This window comes from Rhipicephalus microplus, chromosome 9 (assembly GCF_043290135.1).
Source record: "Rhipicephalus microplus isolate Deutch F79 chromosome 9, USDA_Rmic, whole genome shotgun sequence".
NCBI classification, from domain to species: Eukaryota; Metazoa; Arthropoda; class Arachnida; order Ixodida; family Ixodidae; genus Rhipicephalus; species Rhipicephalus microplus.
The window spans coordinates 65,766,790-65,787,517 of record NC_134708.1 but is presented as its reverse complement, the minus strand read 5'-3'; the positions used below and the strand labels follow the sequence as shown (position 1 = coordinate 65,787,517).

The window sequence follows — 20,728 nt, the reverse complement described above, 5'->3', positions numbered from 1 at the left end:
GCTGTCTTTAGTGAACTTTCTTTAGGAAAATGTTTTAGTCAAGGCTCATTTTAACTTGCTTTGAAGAATATTTCTATGAACAAAATCAAGAAAACGTTTCTTTAATGTTATAATATTAGAACGTCAAAGTCCATAGCCCGCCATAAAAATTGGTAACACGTTGACACGTGTTACCAATTTTACATTGTAAGGTTAACAAATATTTGTACAACACAAAAACTGTTTTATCTACCACGGTCTTGTTGGTTTGTATTTCTTTGCATCAACAAATGTATGATTTATATATACTGTCATAGACGAAGCTTTGTTTTCAGTGTTTGGCGCAAACGAGGCTATGTGTAAGTCACAATCCTGTTGTAGCTCTACAAGCTGCGTACTTCGCCATTGGCTAGTGAGCTTGTAGCGCATGGCTTGGTCAGCGCCGGCCGTGAGGCGACGGGAAAGAGGCAGCAAGAATGCAAGAACCAGTGCAGAACTTACGTTCAGCCGGGCACTATCGCTATTCAGATATCAGTTACTGCGGTGGGGCTATTAATGAGACCATGGTGTCTAACCACTAGACATCTAAAAGCTGTTGGTTATGCTCTATGACCACGTTACTCACAAAGCTTTGTCGGCGACTGTGCACCCTAATGGGTGCTCATCAGCACCCATTAGTTGTTGCACCCTTTTTGCACCCTAGTTTCCACCCTTTTGATGTGTTCACCCTTTAGGTTCCGCTTGTAGGGTGCTGAGACGCGAATAGGGTGCTCTAAGGGTGTGCTTAGGGTGTCGGTACCCTTTTTGCACCCTTAAGGGTCAGAATCGGTTTACTGTGCACCCTACAAGCGGAACCTAAAGGGTGAACACATCAAAAGGGTGGAAACTAGGGTGCAAAAAGGGTGCAACAACTAATGGGTGCTGATGAGCACCCATTAGGGTGCACAGTCGCCGACAAAGCTTTGTGAGTAACGTGGTCATAGAGCATAACCAACAGCTTTTAGATGTCTAGTGGTTAGACACCATGGTCTCATTAATAGCCCCACCGCAGTAACTGATATCTGAAGAGCGAGAGTGCCCGGCTGAACGTAAGTTCTGCACTGGTTCTTGCCTTCTTGCTGCCTCTTTCTCGTCGCCTCACGGCCGGCGCTGACCAAGCCATGCGCTACAAGCTCACTAGCCAATGGGGCAGTACGCAGCTTGTAGAGCTACAACAGGATTGTGACTTACACATAGCCTCGTTTGCGCCTAACACTGAAAACAAAGCTTCGTCCATGACAGTATATATAAATCATACATTTGTTGAAGCGAAGAAATACAAACCAACAAGACCGTGGTAGATAAAACAGTTTTTGTGTTGTACAAATATTTGTTAACCTTACAATGTATCAGTTGACACGTGTTACCAATTTTTATGGCAGGCTACGGACTTTAACGTTCTAATATTATAACATTAAAAAAACGTTTTCTTGATTTTTTTCGTAGAAATATTCTTCAAAGCAAGTTAAAATGAGCCTTGAGTAAAACATTTTCCTAAAGAAAATTCACTAAAGACAGCTAAAATATTGTTTGCCAACTAATACGCTTATTTTGATGTGACAAATTTTGCTTGCTGCCTGTACTTTGTACTAATATACAACCGCTTTGACACTGTTTTTAACAGCCAGCTTAACCACTCAACCAATGTACAGATGTTAACAAGGTATCGGTATAAGAAATACACAAGCAAATAAACGTTTCAAATTTCGCGCGCTCTTTCATATTTCAAATTTCGCGCAATTACGCGTAAAGTGATTTTGTCATTTTCAAAGGTAAAAAATATTCTATGCAATACGCACTAGCGTATCTTCTATCCTCACTATTTGTTACTTAAAATTTAAGCAGAAATAATCTATTTACTTATCATATAAAAAGTTATGTGCGCAAATGCGGATCGGTGGCGTCAGCAGGACAGAAATGGCGGTATCTTCCCGGAGGCCGCAACGGCTGTGTGCCGAGCGTTTAAAGTCGATTTTTTTATGTTGTTCAAAGTGTGCTTGCGCTGTCTTTCGTGTTCTGTCGGTGCTGCTTGTTACGAAGATGCACTATACTCAAGAGAGGACCGGCTGCTTTGTACCGTCGAGCGCTCGCCAAACTGAAAAGGTAGGTGGATGTTTCTGCTGTCGACGCTTTGTTTTTTGCTTCTCCGGCCAGGCCGCGGCGTGCCCGATCCAGGCTGTTATGCTCCTCCCGCGGTTAACACCGAAAGCGCTATAGTATAATAACGTTGTGAACTAAGGTTTTTCTAGCTGGTAGACGATAAGTGAGTTTTTATTAACGTAGCGAGCCTGCTGGCGTGTCTGATTTCATTAGGCTCAAGTCTAAGCTCAGGGACGTTACGCGCGGATGAATTTTTTCTGTGGGGAAGGAGGTTAAAGCAATGTGCGCTGTGATGCTGTGAGTCGGCGGGCGATGCACTTCACGCTATGAATCACTATATTTTTGCAATGCCGTCGGACGCCGTTCGGGGACGGCGCATGGAAGCCGTAAGCGTCGTCTGTGTGTCGCGTGCGTTGGAGTATTACGGTGATTCGCGTTGAATTAGATCTTTCCGTATTTAATTTAGAAGAATGGAGAAGAATAACGTGGTGTCCACGTTGGTATTTACGCGGCCTTGTTCGTTTTCTGTGCCAAAGAAGTATATGAAGAAAGTTTTATATGTTACTCGTCCTCTTTTCAACAGCTACATGATCATTAAATGTGTGTGATTACTATAAGGTAGATGTGTTTTCCTGTGTGACCAAATGTGTTTGCATCCACCGGGCACGTATAATATTAAATTACCATGATATTCAGCTTAATTAGGTGTGCGTAAACTTGACACAGCGTGCTGTAGGTGTGGTTCTCAAAGCGTGCAATTACGCCTGGGTCAATACATTTTCTCTATGAGTGGCCGAATAGCCGTACCTTAGCTGTGCAAGCGCTAGGTTGAGCAGTAGTTCACTCGTTCGAGTGCGATTTTGGTGGTACTGCTTGTTCCCCCCCTGCTCACATATCATTGCATTCTTCTGGTTTGTAAAAGAATTGTGGGCGCTGCAGCCCACTTTAGAGTTAAAACTTCGCCGAATACCTATACGTCTACAAACATTCTAAAACTAAGTTATACCAAAGCTTCCAATGACACTTTCGAATACAACTGTAATGCTTTATCTGATATCATAAATTCTTTATGACCTCGCTGCAGATTTACAAGTGACCTGTGATATGTACAGTGTATGAACGCCTAATTTATTGCTCAAAACACAATAAGGTTATACATCACAGTATGCGTGCATATGTTGCTGCTGACATGCAAACTTAGACATTGTATTTATCTAAGAATGAACAAATCTAAACTGCCGTTTTTTGAAGATGTACGCATCAGACCAATTGAATAATATCAAAAATAATGTTCACCAAGTGATTGTTGTTTACTGCCTTGCACCAACGTCACTAAAACCACCTTGTTGGTACTTAGACCACATGGTAGGATGCAAGATTCATGACGTCATATTGAATGTTAATGTCACATGATATGCAAGGTAAATTGTTATTAGCATACAGAGGCCAATAACGTTATTGTCTCATCATTATCATAATGAAGCAGGTTAGGCAATATGTGATTCTGCTGCCTTTACGTCATGTTGGGAAACCATTACGTTATGTAGCTATCTGCAGTGTCTGAGATCCTGGTTGCCGGTCTATATTGCAGAAGCTTGCCTGCTTCATTGTGATGGCATGGGGTTCAAGATTGATGTTTTGTCTTAGCGTTTCCACTTTTCCTCCCCAATGGTGATTAGACAGCTTGTGCTGTTTGATTAGAAGTGAGGAGTAGTGCCTTTTTAGCCAACCAAAACAATTTAGATCAATGATCACTATGAAGCAGCACACAATATTCATTTAGTGAACTCAATTTCAGGCAAATTATAAACGTCCGAATGTTAGCCGTTTGAAGGAAGCTTTATTCGTTGAACTCATGAGAATAAATGGTAGAGAAGGAAAGGCAGGGAGGTTTGCCAGACCAGCAAAGACGGTCTATCACCCTACACGGGGGAACAGGGAGATTGAAGTCCTGTCGGAAAGGTCTGGTCGCTAAGGTACTCGGTTTCTAACCCGAAGGTCGCAGGATGATATTCCGGCCTTGCTGGCTGCTTTTTCGATAAAGGTGAAAATGCTGTGGGCCTGTGTTCTCAGATTTGTGTGCACGTTAAAGAACCCCAGGTGGTCGAAATTTCTGGAGCCCTCCACTACCTTCGTAAAAAATTCATGTGTCAGTATTGCTTTAATTTTATGCTTTATCTGCAGTGGATGCATATGCGCATACGGACATGTATATGTAGTGGTATTGCAATTTTACGGAATAAAATATTCATATGGTGCATATTGCATGGCATTTACTTAAGAAACACATCACATGGGTATCATAACTACAGAAATGCAAATGTGCCTCTATGGATGCACTCGTGCATATATTTGGTCAGCCTCAAGAAAAGAATTTATCGATTCCAGGCAGCAGCATTACTCACGCATGTTTATCTCTTAATTACGTGCAGTCGATACAGCTAAAAGGGGGTGTCTTCATCTAAAAGTTCTAACTTCATCTTCGTGCATGAGTGAGCTATAAAGGTGAATGAAAATTCACATGTATGACATCGACATGAAAAGCTCTGCAGCAGCATGTTTTTCGTTGTATTTATACTGCAGCATGCCCTTTTTGTATTTCTCAGTTGCGTGCCACTAAATATATGTTGGCCATGCGTTTCTAGCCATTCACTGCAATTCGGCAAGCAGCGCATGCAGTCTAGACAAACCTCACTAAAATAATTTTTTTGCACTGGTGCAGAAATTCTTCGGCACGGTCTGTCATTTCATTTGAGTGAGGCTGCTCAAGGAAATTTCCTGACAAGGTCAAGGAGCCCAAGCACCAGCGAACTCTGAACCATTCTTTCAAGCATCAGCTCTGTTCAACCTGCTTATGCGCTGTGCCTCACCAAGGTACTGGACGCTGCCTACTTATATGAAGTGCTCTTCATATTCTCCTCAGTTTGGCAGCAGTGTGTGTGGTCTTCACAGTGCTCGCCAAAATCATTATTGCACAGGTGAGACACTTATTTCCTGCTTTAATTGTGTTAGTAGTACTGCATGCACTCCTGCCAAGCAAGAGTACTAATGTTTCCTGTGAATTGTTTGTCATGGTAAACAGAGGATTTCAAGCATAAAATTCATACTGAACTTTGGTCCTTCAAGAAGTGTGGAATGAAGGTGGTGACAGTGTCAACGCGCTCTCTTTAGAAATAAAGGCTTTGCATGAAAAGCCTGTCGCACCTTGAAACAGGCACAAATAACTTCCAGGTGAAAATAAGCAACTTCAGATGAAAATTGAAGAATTTACACTGTATTCAAGGTTGAACTATCCGACATCAAAGGCGTCTCAGATGAGGGTTTTTTTTGACGCTGTCCGAAATTTTCGGGCGATGATGGAAAAACCATTACTGGTGATGATATTGACACTGCAGACAGAGTAGGAACAAACAAGCCTAGTTTGAAAAAAAATAGTAGTGCATTATGAACGATGTTACAAATGAAATGTTCTGGATAAGACAAAAAACTTACGTCTGTCTGCAGTGGCCTTTCCTTTTAGATCAAGTAGTCCTATTTATGTGAACGAACACTTGACAAGACAAGGTGAGCAGTTAGTGAGAGCACGAATGCAAAAAAAAACCAGTTGGTTGGAGGTACATTTGGACGCAAAGCACGAAATTTATAGCAAAAAAAAAATTGGAAACATTAGCAATTTTAAAGACTGCCTTCTTAAAAGATCTGGCAAAACGCTGTGTTGATGCCTTCAGAGCCACACTTTTCTTGAGCTTGCAATGTCAGTAAACTACGACTGACATGGCAGAATTTTGATACCTAGATAGTGAAAAATTGATACCTAGATAGTGAAAAAGGCCACCAGCTATCTTCAATGCCTTTACCTTAAATACTCTTAGCATTATAAATAAGACTAGTAGCCTGTGTCTCTATTTCGATGACATGCCGGTAAAATTTGATGCCATTCTTTTGACATAATCCTTGCATTTTTTGTGCGATATAGCCCACCAAAAATACCAGGGTACAATTATCATGGCATTGTGTAGTTCATGAAATGGGGAAATGGAATAGCGCTGTACATCTAACGTTAATTTTTGGCCGATGTCAATAGACTTCCGTGTGTTAAGCCCTGTGTTGAGTGTCTAGTAGTCAACTTGGGGGTTTTGGTTTGCAGCAATTAGCGCGCCTCCATTAGGTCATAGGTAGGAATTTTGAGTTTCTGGAAACTAGGTAACTTGATTTTTCGGTCACAGATGCACAGACGATTTTTCGCTCACAACCAACGGGGCAGACGTCGGCGGCGGGTTTTCTGCGAAACGAGCTCTTCAATGCTATCATGTTAAAAAGCTGACATAGGCAGCATTGACCAAATGAATGCAAAGAATAAAGTCAAGTGTCCTAGCAGGAATCCAAACCTAGTATTCTGCTTGGTAATTAAGTATTCTACCACAGAGCCATGCCCGGCCTCGGTTATACTTTCCAAATAGTCTCAAATGTTTGTGTAACATCAACTGCCGTTGCAGTACTGGCTATCAAATTTTATAACTATTACATGTGCACTCCTATGATGCAGCCGTGAGGTCCAGTCAAAGTCAATTGTAGTCAGGCACCATCCTGTGAAGTATTTGTGTAGCAGTGTTGAGGGCTACCATCGTCGCGAGTGCCAGCGCAAACACCAGTGCTTCATACCAGCCTACCACTTCTATCCAGTGTGTTTCTGTTTCTGTTGGCATCGTTAAGAAACAGCAAATAACTGCTAATGTTGTCAAAGGTGTGACATCTCCCCATAACAAATGAAACATATGCGGCTGTTTAACGTATGTGTGTGCGAGAATTTGTACTTATATTGAGCTCCACTTCATAAGATCGCTCAATAAAAAAATTAAAATACATGTTATGCGTGTTTCGCATAACACCGATTCCCAAAGTATGTGGGGTCTGCCAAATTTTTAGCATCAATTTCGTAACCTAAATGCTACCATAAACAATTATTTATTGAACATGAACAGCTGGACTACAACATAATAAGTTTAAGGTATTAGGAAAACTGAATATGTTCATGACTACAGCATACCTAACAGGCAAATACTAGTACTACATACATGACACACTATTGTAGAGCTAGACTAGAATATTGCTTATTGGCACTTTACAATTCTTAAAAAACCCTAATTAACTTCAGTGCCTTATTCGATTTGTTCAAATCGGATGTGCGCAATCACTTGATGAATAGCTTTTTTACTCGAACCTAACTCATGTTTCACGTGTGCATCATGCTGAATCATTGCTCAGATGTTTCTTGTGTATAAATTTCCTTTCTACTATGCTGTTTGTTTTTTATGTGAAATCTGTTGTACGTGCTACCCTCTGTAGGCCCACAGGTACTGTCAAGTTGTTTACACAGGTTTTTGCCTGGGGGACCTCCAACAAGCATGTTTTCTGTTGAAAACAAAGCGAATTTTGATGCTGACTTCTACTCACATCGAACTAAGAACACTCCAGCATGACAACGCATATTGTATCTTGGACAGTCTGTCTTGTGAAACTTTTAGTGATTACTTCTGTCTTTATTTTAGGCTTCCGGGTGCGGATGTGCTGTAGAGAAGGAGCGCCCTGACCACACTTTTGTAAAAGGAACCAAAGTCGCCTGGGCAGCTGAAGATGGATTGTGCAAGTGTTTGAATGATCACATTATATTAATCCAACACCACTTGCATTACTTTGTCAATATTTGTGATTTTGTAACACATAGGTTTAGAAACACACACACATATATAAAAGGAGAGCTGTAAATAGGCCTTGAGCAAGTTTGTAGTCAAGGCTTTTAGCATGATGACCAAAGCATGTTATATAAGCCCACATGTTTTACCACACACCTACTCTCCTATCTATTTTCTTTTTCAATTTTGTGGGCACTGGCAACACCCTCAATAAGTGCCTTTGGACTGCTGGTGCCTCTAACTTATATTTGGTTGTTCTAAATAATTTATTTGTTACCTACTATGCAAGGAGGGAAGTCAGAATGTTAAAAGTTAAAAAAGAAGTCTCGTCACAAAAAAGATGTCTACTCGTAAGAAAAAAGATTAGAAAAAACAGAAGATTGATCCTCACTCACAAAGATCTCACCATTACAATCGATGCAGAAGGTCATAGCTCATGTTTACTATTGTCAATCTTTTTCAGTTGTATGCTATGTACAATAAAATAGTGACTATTGGCATCATGTTAATTTATTTGTCATAAATTTTTGTTGGGGCCTAATATCTTGCATTCTCACATGCATAAAAGCTCACGTCTGCTACACATAATGTAAAAGAGCGCTATGTGGTAAGGTTCTGTATTTAGTGCATATTATCTGTGTGTCTTTCAAAGTGAGTATATGGCATTTGAAATAATCACCAGTATTGGAAACTTGTGAATTTTTAATTTGCAGGCATGCATGTCTGTATGATGACCAAGCATCCATAAATTGTGCATGCATGTGTGCAGCAAGGGGCCTTGAATAGATTACATTCATTCTGGACCAAAAATGGGTAGCACAGGCCATATACGCACTCTGGGATCAATTTCATGAATATTAAAACACACATATTTATTTAATATAGCTTGCTTTAAGGTATATATTTACATATTGTCTACTTCCACCTTGAACATTGCACCATGCATCCGGCACTCTGCCGAGCGCTTCTCGAGGGCACTTTGGTAACTAGTACACAAACGTACAGACAGCTGTAAGTGGGCCTCCACTTTGTTGACTGCTGGAGAACAACGGCTTCGCCAAATCACACTTCTTTGTGGTGAAGCTAACTTTGCTCTTGCAACAGTACCAGCTTATCTAAAATTCGACACTGTTCTTTAGAAGTGCAGCTTGTTCTATCCAGAGCAGCCGAAAACGAAAACATGAGGAACAGCACCTGGACAGGGTAAGGCACAATTGCAGCACTTCTCGATAACAGTGCCGGATTTTCTATTTGCCTACACATAGAGAAAGCAAAACACTGGAGCCAACTTACCAGTAGCTTCACTGCAGAGACACTGTGTTTTAAAAGACGATGATGCAAAAGCCCCACCTAGAGCTGTCACTGTGTTTCAGTGCTAGTTTCATAAGCGCCTGCGGAAGGCACTCTGTGGAGGGCCGGCCGCGTGCATGGTGCACGTGTTCAGGGTGGAATGGACGACTCAGTACATGTGTTTAAGTACTAACAAACTGTATGTGGGCTGTCACTCAGCATGGTCTACAGAGTATACAGCAATCTGCATTTTTAGCCATCTCCAGCGTCAATCCTAGATTTGGCCCACTGGTACGTCGATGTGGAGCACCCTTCCAGCACCCATTTGAAAGGGTGTTATGACATCACAGCACCTTTTTTTAAAGGGTGCACTCATTACACCCTTCAAATTTTTTGCTCTGCACCCTTTCCTTAAGGGTGCTGAGCTCTGCACCCTTTCTCAGCACCCTTTTTTGAACACCCAATAGGGAGCAAAGGGTGTTCGTCTGGCGACAAGCTCATTTACACCCTTAAGGGTCAGAATTGGTTTAGTGTGTACGACAAGGAGGTAAATGATGCCGTACATGACTTCTGTGTCATGATTATCATGTTTGGGTGTCGTTTATTCGTCATCTATTCACGTCACGTGATACCCAATTTAGTATATGTGGAGCTAACAAAACAGCCGCGAGCACGCTATGAGCGTGATATGTTGTCATGTTTTTACATGACACCCGTGTCAGGGTTATCGTGTTTGCACCAGTTATATATTTCGTCATTCATTGACGTCACGTAACACCAAGTTTGGCATTTGTGGAGCTTGCAGAACGACCACGAGTACATCATGAAGGGCCCAATATACTGCAATGTAGCGTTGACGTGCACACATGCTGGGAACCGTGACGCTACGTTAGCAAAATGCGAGCACTTATAGTCTAACACAAGGCGCGACCAGCGTTCGTTGGCGCGGACTGACGGCAACGGGCGCGAAATGAGACATGCTGCATTTCGCACCGATGCGTTACACAGACAACACTGCGTCTCCCTCTTTTCATGACGGAGGGACGCCGAACGCGCTGAAACGCGCATGCGTCAAAGCAACACAGTGCGACGCGTGCCTGCGAGTATGTGGCAGGACCAGTGCCTGGCGTGGTAACGCCGGCGCGACGCGGCAAAATGAACGCCGGCGAGCACGCGCACCGCGTCACGCCGGAATATATTGACGCTTTGACTGTGGCATGCAATCATGTTCTCACATGACACTCGTCTCATGATTATCATGTTCGCACCAGTCACATACCTTCGTCATCCACTTGCTTCACGTATTATCAAATTTGGCATATGTGAAGCTAGCGATACGGCCGCGAGTGCATCAATAGTGTGGCATGTGGTCATGTTGTTACATTACACTCATGTCGTGATTATCATGTTTGGATGTGTCATTTACCTACTTCGTCTGTTCGCGTCACATAATACCGAGTTTGGTACATGTGAAGCTGGCGAAACGGCCGTGAGCGCATCATCAGCGTAACATGTAGTCATGCTTTCACATAAGACGCATCTCATGTTTATCATGTTGTTACCAGTATTATACCTTTGTCATCCATTCACGCCCCGTAATACCAAAATTGGTATAAGTGAAGCTAGCGAAACGGCCGCGAGTGGATTATGAGCGTCGCAAGTAGTCATGTTGTTACATGACACGCATCTCGTGATTATCATGTTGGCACCAGTCACGTACCTTCCTCATTCATTCACGTACTGTATTACCAAATTTAGTATATCTTACGCTAGCGAAATGGCAGCTAGCGTATCATGAGCGTGGTATGTAGTCATGTTGTTACTTGACGCGCATGTCATGATTTTTATGTTAGGGTCTGTATAGATAGATAGATAGATAGATAGATAGATAGATAGATAGATAGATAGATAGATAGATAGATAGATAGATAGATAGATAGATAGATAGATAGATAGATAGATAGATAGATAGATAGATAGATAGATAGATAGATAGATAGATAGATAGATAGATACGCTCAAAGTCGTCGAAGTTCGCTAAGAAATGCTTCGCATTTAAAAGTAGTAAGCGATTTAGAGTGCTAGGTACTCTACTATGGGAGAGCATCCAGCCGTCCTATGGGTTCTCTGTCATGCTGTCTGTTAGTGTGCTTAGAAAAAGTTTCTAACGCTTTAGAGCACGAGGTACTCTGATATGGGAGAGCATAAAGCCGTCCTGCGGGCTTCACACTTGGTGAGGCCATGGCGACAAACAATACGCCTTAGCTAAGCTTGTGACACCGTTAGAAATGGATGCAAAAGGCACCGGAGTGACCAGCCGATGTTCTCAACAGCCAACCCCATCCGCAGCGCCCACCAATAGTGCTCAAGGTTTAGCGTTCATACTTGTGCGATTGTCAATTAAAAAGCAAATATTTCGCATATCTGAGGCACCGCAACAACACGTCAATATGTTGTATGCATATCTTTTATTAGACAAGGCATACATAAGCATTGCTAAGGACCGTAGCGTTTATCACGCTGCGCGGACCATGCAACGCTTGTACGAAAGGAAAGTGTTTCCAACGCTTTGCTAATGCGACACGGTGGTGGCACCTACCCGTCGCCTTGCGTTCTACACTTCATCACCTCGGAGACGGGCGTGCACACCGCGTTCGCGCTTCGTTTTTCAAGATAGCTGCCAGATGGCGCTCATGTCTCACGTGTGACGTGACTTGATGCGCTCTTTCGCCTCCACCGCACGCTCTAAGCACTCTATCGCAGCGCCTGCAGAATAGCATTCACCGATTGTCATGCGCAGAACATCTAATAAACGTTTTTTTCACTCTCTCCACACGCAAGACTATCGTCTTTTGACGTCATTTACAATGTATTGGTCCAGATATGGCGCCATGTTTTTTACCACGACGCTACGGCGATCACGTATTCCCGCATGGTAAAGTCGCACAGCGCGGTACGATTCTCTGGCTACACGGGTCATCCCCACTTTTACCAAAACGACTAAAACCATTAGTGTTTTCACATCACACTGTCCTCAGTGATCGCCAAGCTCACTGCTGATGCCGATCGAGAAGGCCACAGGTTGAGCATAAAAAATCATATCAGAAAACCTAGAGGGGAATCTGGCTCGAGTGTCTACGCGAGTAGAACTTGTTGTTAGGCTAGTTGGTAGATTATTGCAAAAAATAATTTGAGCGCAAACACACGACACATTCACGCACACACACAGAAACACAGCGTTGTGCGTGCTTGATGCCTGGTTGTGTTTGTGCGTGAATGTGTCATGTGTATTGGCTGAAATTAATTTTTTCAAATGACTACGTGGGCACGCTAGGCTGATTGAACGGCGCTTCGACCACCATGGCTTAAAATCGAAGAACCCAGCCTCCAAAACACACATGACGACCACAAACCCCAGGGTGTGTGGTTGTTTTGCCTTCTTGTGTATGTGTTTTATGAACGCTGGTATCCTAGATTCCAAACTATGTACCAACAGGCTAGACACCAGACTCTCCAACCACAACGGGATTGATGGGAAGTTGAAGGTTCGTATCAGCTTTGGGTGGACTTCATTCTTGGCATTCGCGGTGCTCGTTCACCAAGATTAATGCAAAGTGACATGAACTTATTCTCATTAAAGACATGCTTCATTCTTCCAAATATAAAGCTGATTGCAGGAACTCTGCGTGACCTCGATATTGACCCCAAACCGGGACAAATTCAACTGAACTGGGGAATTATACACTACTAGGAATTCTTCTCGAGATTAGGCGCTAGAAAATAATGCAGAATTTTTCGAAAAGGTGAAAATAAACACGCGTCTTGAACTCGGAATGTGCATCGTCAATTTATGGGAACAAAAATGTTGTATAGAACAGTAAACACGCAACAGAAAGATCGTGAAAGCCTTGGTTCGTATACAACAGGCCTCTCTCTCCGCTGTAAAGCCCATTCATTGCAGAGCAGAAGAGATCTTTTTAACGCCGGGAAGTTCAATGAGGGGCGTTCACGTAGCTTCGTCATCGTTTTGCAGCCACGTTGAGTGCCTCTATAGGGAAGACGTATTTATACAGACAATAAAGTGATATCTATGCAGTTCCTTTGTTACATTTATGATTATGTAATGTTGGAGATCGGTACGTGAACGGCACTTTGCCAAAACTATCAATTTCATGGTTACATGTTCGTGCTTTTTAATAAGGTTAGACAAATGTTTCGCTTGCTCTACTACAGTGTTTATTTCAGATGCTTCACATTGTGCCTCACGTATTTACGGTCATGGAAGAGGGTAATTAGAGATTAAATGCTTTCGGATTGCGTTAATCACATTGGTTGTTCTCGAACCACTGGCGGTGGTGACTTTATTATTTATTTATCGTAGTAAGCGCTGTATTTCAAAAATCATGGTATCCTTTAAACGACATTGTTCTCTCTACTGCTCCTATATGAGTCTTTCAAAAATTCCTTTGGCAGATAATTATATCTGCGGGTTTCTACGCTGCATTCCCTTTGCATTTACTCATGCGAATAATTGACTGCAAAACTAAAGAAAGCGAACGAAGTGTCGTTGTGTCTGATTCTTTGAGCAAACGAAATCGTCCTATAGGTGTTGCAATGCAGCTCTCTGCCCCCGTTGTTCCCCCCTCACCCAAAAAAAAAAAACTAATGCCTTCCTGAAGTCAATTCAGCAATGTATGCAGATGTATTCAGCAATGTATGCAATGTATTCAGCAATGTATGCAGCAATGTATGCAAACCTTGGTAATAGCGCTTACCATTGCTTTGGGGTCACTGAGGCATAAATCAATTAGATGGGCTTGGACATGAGGCACGTTCTTCCTGAAATTCAAATAAAGACAAGAGAAGGGACGTTCAAACGTTTCACTCGCTTGAGTGGAGTACTCACACGAAATCTTGCCCAGTTGTTCATCCGTCACAGGGTATCTATATGCGACGTTACTGGTCCTTCAGACAAAATTAGTTCGCTTATAGCGCCCGGTCACATGTTGTGCTTTATGCCGATGCTCTTTCCCAGCACCCTATATTTCAGTGCTGAGAACGTGTGCACTAGTCATGTCAAAATGTATTCACAACTGCTCGTAACGCCGCTAGCATGATATTGACGTCATAAGAAGCTGAGGCACGGACATTGGTGGGTCCAATCGGCCCCTTCCCGGTGCGGCAGTGCATGTTCGCTTCCCTAGTGGAAAGCTCGCAAGGCGCTTCTTTATATTGGGTGCTTTAATGTTCGCGTTGGTGGTTTCCCAGCCCTTATCCACTTCCTGGCAAAAAAAAAAGGCCAGGGGCTGCACAGAAAAATGAAGGTGGCTTCCACCGCCATATTCCGGAGCCACAGAACACCCCCGGCGCAGTGCGTTGAACTGAAGAGGAATCTAGCAATTCAGAGCTTTGATCAAGGAGACAGTCCATATATTTTCATGGTATTGGCAAGTCACTTTCCATTTGTCTCTATTCGAAAGACACCTTACTCTCTTCTCCTCACTCTAGAGTATGCCCATGACGCACCGCCGCCGATCCGATAAGCCCCGCGCAGGTCACGTGCCGCCTCAGGTGAGAACACCGGCGCGCTGCCGCCGGCGATTTTTCTACCGGCGCACAGGTCTACTCTCGAGTCACTATTACAATGTTCAATTTTTGTTGACATGCCAAGCTTGACAAGCTGGAAAAAATATTCTCCCGTGCTTGTATGGCTCAGAAGCATACTGCGCTAACTGGAGACGTGTAGTGTTCACGTATAATTTTTTTTCCTTACTTGGCAATTTTCGCTAAAGCACCCTGTAGAGGTGGGAAGATGTAAACTGTAGGGCGCAGTGTTCCGCAATCAGACTCTGTAGGCATAGAATACAAGCTATAGGCGTCTGATAGGCACAACACTGCAATGCAAATCGCAATGGCACAAACAAATATACCCCGTTAGACAAAAAACCGCGCCACTGTGCAAAGAGATACTGCGAGGCATAGCACTTATCACATTCATTGGCGCCGTGCAAACGTACATAGCAAAGAATTTCACTCTGCGAACAAAATGAGACAGAAAAACTACAATAAAAAACAACAATTTTGTGACAGAATGATTGTCCAAACAATCAGAGGTATACAGTCTGTGGCACCATAAAACTGTGCATGGTGAAATTCTAGGAAGCATTGCTATAATATGCAAGCATGCTGGACAATTTACAATAGTTTTCACTTAGGCTCCGAGAAGTAGCTTTCAACTTGCGAAATAGATTACTCGCACACTTCGTGTTTATACTGTGAAGTGAATTCCACTTTCAATATCGTCGCCCTAAATGATTTGAAGGTACGTCCGATTGTGGGAACGTGTCTAGATATCACTAATGAAGCGTAGAGTGCACATGTGCGTTTTGATTATCGAACTAGTACAAAAACGCATTGTTGGTTTGACCGATATGCAGCAAAATTCAAATGGAGCACGCAACCATATAAACTCTATTAACTACCTCACACGAAAAATTTAATATGAATTTCCAAGCTGAAATGGCCACAGTGGTATTCATCTGATTGCATGCTTTGCGTTAAAGTTTGCTACAATTATAGCAACCAGCAGGTGTGATACAACAAATATTACGAACTTTGGAGGAAGTAAGAATGTCCTGCAAATTCAAGCAACACTGATACCTGACGCGGATTGGCTCTGGAGAAACTTTCTTTGGCCGCTCGCTTTGCGCCCACATGTTGTAATATTTCTTCAGAATTGCTGCCATTGGGCGCGGATGCCTTATGCGTGAGTACAAGGTTTTTTTGTCTAACTCGATATATTTTTTATTGCTGTTGTGATTCGCCGTGGAGTGTGCTGTCCACCATTAGCCGCTAATTTGGTCTTGATGCGCATATAGTCTGATTGTGGTGCAGTGCGCTTAGTGTACATCTACTTACCCCTAATTAGAGCCGGTAACATTTGTCCCCAGCCGAAACGGTATATATATATATATATATATATATATATATATATATATATATATATATATATATATATATATATATATATATATATATATATATATATATGCGTGTGTGTGTGTGTGTGTGTGTGTGGGTGGGTGTGTGTGTGTGTGTGTCGCTTTGATGAATGGGAGACGTGGGCTGGCTCGTGCGCCATGTTTATTGCAATCTGACTTCCTTCTCGGCTTCTACTACAAGTCACTGTCTTCCTACGTCACAGAATCACACTCCCCCCGAAAGAAGTCGCGTCAGACTAACAGCAACAAAAGCTAAACATGCGTGGCTTAGAAGTGAACAATCTCAAAAAGAGCAGATCGTTCCATGTCCCAGGAAGTTTCCGTAAACAAACTATCAAACTTTAGCCTCGCAGGAGAGTGCAGCAGTCCGGTAAATGCTGAAGTTTTGGTGGGTGAGGCTGACTGTTGCGTTCTAAAAAACACAAGAACACCTTCAACGTGAGAACTGATGATGACACTGTTTGTATTCTTGCGAGGAATGAACGTGGTGTGAAGGCTTTGGAGCACCAGCAGCATAATTTGCGTAGGCGTCGCGCTTTTGTCTTGATTGGTACACATGTGGCGCCACCCGCTTCAGTATTTGTTGACCAAGGTTGTTGCGATGATTTCCGCGTTCTTCCGGAATACAGGGTGTTGGTTTGCGCCTTTTCCGTCATTGTATGTCATGTTGTCTGAGTATTGATCTCTGCTGGAGAGAACTTACTCGACGTCTCCTGGGAAAATGTTTGGGATTCGATGCTTTCTTTGTCTAGAGTGAGACATCTTGAATATGTTGTCGCTTTGGTTGACTCGTTTGTAAACGCCTTTTTTGGAGCCGAGTGTGTTCTTCCGACGTCTCTGATTGTCCGTGTCGAATAACAAGGCACTTGACCTGGCCAATTTTGTTGTGTTGGTCTTGCTGAAGTTACGAAAAGTGTTGAGGTGGCAGTCTTTTTGGAATAGGACAATGCTTTTCTTGGCAATTTGATGTAGTGTCCAGTTGGTAGCTGTTGCAACACTTTTCATGCAGCGAAGTTAGTAGGACAGATTTGACTGGAGGAACATCAGAGGCTCCTGACAGCATTCATCACATAGGCTTCAGGCACCTAGCAACCTGTAAGAGTTGCTTCCGAGCCTCCTCAGTTTGGGCTTTCAGATGCCTGTGCTCTCAATCGCGTCCCCGCAATAGGCGTGGTTTGGTCAGATTCTAGTTGTGAATGACTGTATTTCTGTGCAACGAACGATGTGAGCTCTTCTGGCGCATGAAACTGAACTGTAGATCTCGGGCTTGACTAAGTATGCTCCGAGCTTCTCTGCTCTATTCCGACCATAGTGAACGTGTGAGACGTGAGGTGGGCGTTGTGAGCGATCAAGGATCCACGCGATGGAAAAGCAGGAGGTTCGTCAATACGTGGCGGCTGTTTTTGACTGTGACGACCGAGTGCGGTTGTCTGTAGATGGTGGGTTATAAGCAAGTTTTTTTCGTACTCGACATTGTATTCTTTGAACCAAACGATCATTTCTTGTTTAATCTTTTCCCATGACTCGTCGTTTTGAAATATATGGGGGAGGTAGAATATGAAGGCCTCACCAGAAACGTAGTCAGCAAAGTTGGCGATTATCTCCCGTTCCGACCATAATGCAGCGGTAGCGTGGAGCTCGAACACGTCGGACCAGTCCTGTACAGGTCCATCGTCCGCTGCTCCGGTGAACTTGGGGATGGGAAGGTCAGTAGATGGTCTTGTCATGATGGCAGTAAGTGCTTGCGCTTGGAATCACCTCTTCTGTGGTCGATATTCAGTTTAGGCGTCTTGACGGTGTATTCGTGATAGATGGGAGGCTGATGAGTGACCGACTGTCGACTTGTGTGACGCTATGATGAATGGGAGACGTGGCCTGGCTCATACGCCAGGTTTATTCCATTCTGCTTTCTTCCTTCTTGGCTTCTACTACAAGTCACTGCCTTCCTACGTCATATATATATATATATATATATATATATATATATATATATATATATATATATATATATATATATATATATATATATATATATATATATATCATCAGCTTATATATCATCAGCTTCTTCTCGACAAAACCGCTGGCGTGGTGGTATGCGTTCAATGCGGGACGCATACGTTGGGGACTGCTTCCAGCAAACGACCCACAGTGATACACATGTAGGACGCAATTTCCACCGGAATTTACGCAACGACTCACCTTCCTCGGTGCGAAGCTTTACGCCCCCCACAACACGCCGGTTCCATTCCCCATCTCCTGGTCGACGCGTCACCTTCCCGCCTCCGGGAAACTAGGTAGTGCGGCCAATGGAGGCGAGGTCGCCGAACATTTGTCACTACATCCGCCTATGCCTCCACCCGTTTTTATGACGCAAAATAGGGTCCCCGTGCTTAATGATGGACTTCCTACGATGGCTTTGATAGATACTAGAACAGCTGTTTCAGTGATGAGTCTTAACTTCAAATTGCGGCTAGGACATAAAGTGATGTTTCGCTGGGACAGTTGTGCATCATTTCGTGCAATTCGCTGTCCTGACCAGCTCCACCCATGACATCATCTTGGGGATCGATTTTCTACGCGAGTGCGGGGCTACTGTAGATCGCGGTGCTGGCTAGATTATGCTATCGGCATTTACTGACAATCCTAGGTGCTGTCAAGGATCTATCACCGTCATTGAGGATGTTGTCTTGCCACCCAACTCGATGAAGACCGTACGCGTTGATGCCTCTGCCTCGGACGCCGGAAAGTTTGATATTCTTGTGGAGCCCATTCCTCTCAATTGTGCCAAGAAAATTGTGCTCGTTCCACATTGTGTTCTGTCGATCAGTGATAGGCAATTGGCCTTATTGGTGTCGAACTCTTCAAATGAACCTGTTATGCTACCCTGTGGAATGCGACTCGCCCTCTTCGAACAAAATGCGACCAGTTTTATTGCATCTTGAAGCGACGAGAGAGTAGATCCTATTCGTGCAACGTACCATACAGAAGCCAACTTTCTGAGTATGGTAAACAAGTCGCTATCATCAGAAAAACGTCAAGCTTTGGTCGAAGTCCTTGCGAAGCACGCTACCTTATTTGACTTTGCGCAGAAAGAAGAGCAAATAAGTGTACCCGAGTTAAGTACTCGCCATGGGATTGACACAGGATCCGCTCACCCTATCCGGCAGAAACCATACCATGTCTCAGCTGCGGAGCGCAAGGTCATTACTCAACAGTTAGAAGAGATGTTAAAGAAAATGGTCATCCAAGAGTCGTGTAGCCCTTGGGCTGCCCCTGTGATTCTTGTCCGAAAGAAGGATGGTACATGGCGATTTTGCGTAGATTACAGACAGCTCAACTCTGTTACTAAAAAGGATGTCTACCCGCTTCCCAGGATTGATGATGTCATCGATTGTTTACATTCGGCATCGTACTTCTCCTCCGTGGATTTGAGATCTGGTTATTGGCGAATCCCCATGCACCCGAATGACAAAGAGAAAACGGCTTTCATAATCGCAGATGGTCTATTTGAGTTCAATGTAATGCCGTTTGGCCTATGCAACGCTCCAGCCACGTTTGAGCGCTTCATGGACACTGTGTTACGTGGACTAAAGTGCGAAGTTTGTCTTTGCTACCTGGATGACATTATAATTTTTGGCCGTACATTCGATGAACACAACCATCGTCTAGACGTTGTTCTCACCTGCCTTGAGAGAGCTAAGCTCACCCTGAACTCTAAGAAGTGTCACTTTGGCAGCCGTGAGACTCTCGTTCTCGGTCACCTGGTGGACACGCATGGCGTTCGACCCGACCCCCAGAAAGTCGCTGCAGTCAGCAGCTTCAAACAACCTGAGTCGGTACGAGAGTTGCGAAGTTTTTTGGGCCTACGCTCGTACTTCCGTCACTTCGTGCCCAGGTTCGCCGACCTCGCTTACCCTTTGACGTCCCTACTCAACAAGAACGCACCTTTTCGGTGGTCAGCGGAATACGAGTCGTCTTATACGCAACTCAAGTTTGTTCTTACGTCAGGGCCCGTGCTTCGCCACTATGACCCATCTGTTGCCACAGAAGTTCATACCGACGCTAGTGGTGTAGGTATTGGCGCCGTCTGGGTCCAACGCCATGGAGCTGCTGAACACGTCGTTGCCTATGTCAGTCGCTGTTTAAGTGAACCGGAGCGAAACTATACTGTCACAGAGCAGGAATGTCTCGCGGTCATATTCGCCGTGCATAAGTTTCGCCTTTATATCTATGGACGCCGATTCTCGATTGTCACGGACCACCATTCTTTATGTTGGCTCACTGCACTACGGGACCCATCTGGTCGTCTTGTTCGTTGGGCGTTACGATTGCAAGAACACGACTTTGAAGTCTGTTACAAGAGCGGTCGTCGTCATGCCGACGCCGATTGCCTTTCTCGGCTTCCCCTTCCGACAACCAAGTGCGACACTGACAACTTTGATGAATATTTTGCTGTAGTGGATACTCCGTGTCCAGACCTAACAACTTCTCGAGCAGAGCAACGCAATGACAACAGCCTCGCTTCTTTCTTTATTTCCGGAACGAACGGTCAACGTGGTTTCGTCGTAAAGGATGGCGTTCTTTACAAAAATGATTATTCCGGCGTAGGCACTCACCTACTTC

General features: G+C 43.7%; 1 long non-coding RNA gene across 1 annotated transcript; it reads left to right on the top strand.

The window, feature by feature from the left end:
• Positions 1 to 1,936: 1,936 nt before the first annotated feature.
• LOC142771853 (uncharacterized) lies at positions 1,937 to 8,335 on the top strand. Its single transcript, XR_012886177.1, has 3 exons — positions 1,937 to 2,121; positions 4,841 to 5,096; positions 7,668 to 8,335. It is a non-coding gene; the product is annotated as an uncharacterized LOC142771853 (long non-coding RNA).
• Positions 8,336 to 20,728: the final 12,393 nt, after the last annotated feature.